We start from the raw sequence: 1,971 nt of genomic DNA, 5'->3' as shown, positions 1-1,971 counted from the left end.
TAGGAATTCTCATGTATCTCTGAAAGCAAATAACATCAACTCTCACTCGCGAAGTGCCAAGCGACGTACGGGGAACACATCTGTTGCTGGCATGATTGGCCTATTTAAGTAAGTCAATGAATGGAATATGTTGCAAGGGCCATCACCGCTAAAGCGCTTCCAGTCTGTAAGTAACATCTTAGTGCGCCAGTTACCACATGGTGGTACGGAGGGCTGCATACCTTTGGGAATGGTGCCAGAAGACTGAAAAACTTAAGACGTTTCAGCAGATGGTAAAACCGTTTTACGATAGTCCAGTTTCGACTTTTTTGGTCATATATCGTAAGCGCATTCTGTTCTAAACATCCCAGACATTTAGGAGTAGATTTCTCCCTATCACTCAATTTTTTCTCTTCCAGTTAGCCTTTTCTGTCATGTCGCTTATAAAATGTTAACATTTCACCATATAATCTGATATTCATAAACAAAATATTTTGTCTGGTTTCCACATTTATGTTGCCTACATCTTTAAAGTATTCACTTGCTTATATGTGTACCTTGATTATTATACAACTGACCTGCTTACACACCAATCAAAAGAATCATTAAGATCTTATCTAAGGTTGTGAGATGCAGAGTCAGAAACGAGACTATGGAGAACAGTTTGTGAACGTAGATGCCAGAAATGTAATCCACTTTCAAGTGTTTGCTGTCCATTTTGGGAAGCCAAATCTAGGACCAGTGATAAGTCTACTAATAAGTTGTGTGAGTAAAAACTGATGAGCAATATGGACGAACAGATTTAGATTCTGAGGAAAGTTTGAGGGAAAGTTTGAGTGGGTTTTGCACTGTCTGTCTCATAACTGATCCCCTCTATTTTGACCGACCGCGAAGTCAGCCAACCGAGACAAGTCACACATGATTTGTACTAAGCAATGGTTAAAATTTCTCTTGTGGCTATTTAACGGTATTTACTGGCCTAACATAATGCAGGAATGGATAATAACTTGTCAGCTGTAAACATAATATCATGACCAGCGATCACGACATCCGAAACATTCACGATAACTGAGAATATGTCTGAATGTTCACGTCTAGCTTATAGAATATTTTGGGTCCGAAATGCAGACCATCCGTTTGGGAAAATATTGACTTCAACAAATAAAAAACAGCTGTAGAATGGAGAAACACTTTTCATAATGTTAGTCTGAGAATAACTTTTATTTAGCTTAAAATCTCCTTCACAAGAAAGAAACATTTTCGTCCAAATACTATAGTGAAGTCTGCCTTCCCAATATGAGTGTCGAGAGCGTTTGACGCTAGTATTAAGAGACTGCCATCAACCCGACAGCCAAGGGTTTCTAATGTACACAGAGATAACGTGCTTCAGAAAGGCGTAAATGTGCGCAAGTTGGTAAATTAGTTTGGAATAAGGTGCGCGTTTTCGTTGATGCTCAATAATGATGAATCCCTTACACAGTGTTTCCCGGCTTCCCTATATAATTGCATGGTGAAATTTCCTGTGGAAATTTCATAATCCCCTCGTACTACTAACATACTTTTTAGTAACTCATTAACATTTGGTTGTTTCTTGAAACAAACGACTGTCTTGTTGGGCGCAGTAGAGATATCCGTGACCCTACTAAGTTATTGATTTTTTCACGAAAGTGTTGGTTGATCAGTAACATTGTATTTAGTGACTACGATTCGGTTGAGTATTTAGTAAACCTAGGCATTCGCTGCTGAGCATCAGCTCGGACTTCACAGCTAAGTGGATAAATCACATGATCCGGGAAGTATTAAATCCCCCTCCGTCTCTAAACTATTATCTAGGGGCTTCTCTTCACGGAGACCTCTCTCAAGTTCTAAAGGGTTTTTCTGGTGAAAATTGAGCATCACCTAAGATTTTTTTAACATAAAATGGGAAAATCATCCTCAAAAACGCTTTGTGACTTCCATGCAAAGCGCCAAAAGTTGGTTTATTATTCATCG

Source organism: Opisthorchis viverrini (assembly GCF_000715545.1).
Source record: "Opisthorchis viverrini unplaced genomic scaffold opera_v5_969, whole genome shotgun sequence".
In the NCBI taxonomy this organism is placed as follows: Eukaryota; Metazoa; Platyhelminthes; class Trematoda; order Opisthorchiida; family Opisthorchiidae; genus Opisthorchis; species Opisthorchis viverrini.
Note: the sequence above shows the minus strand (reverse complement) of the source record.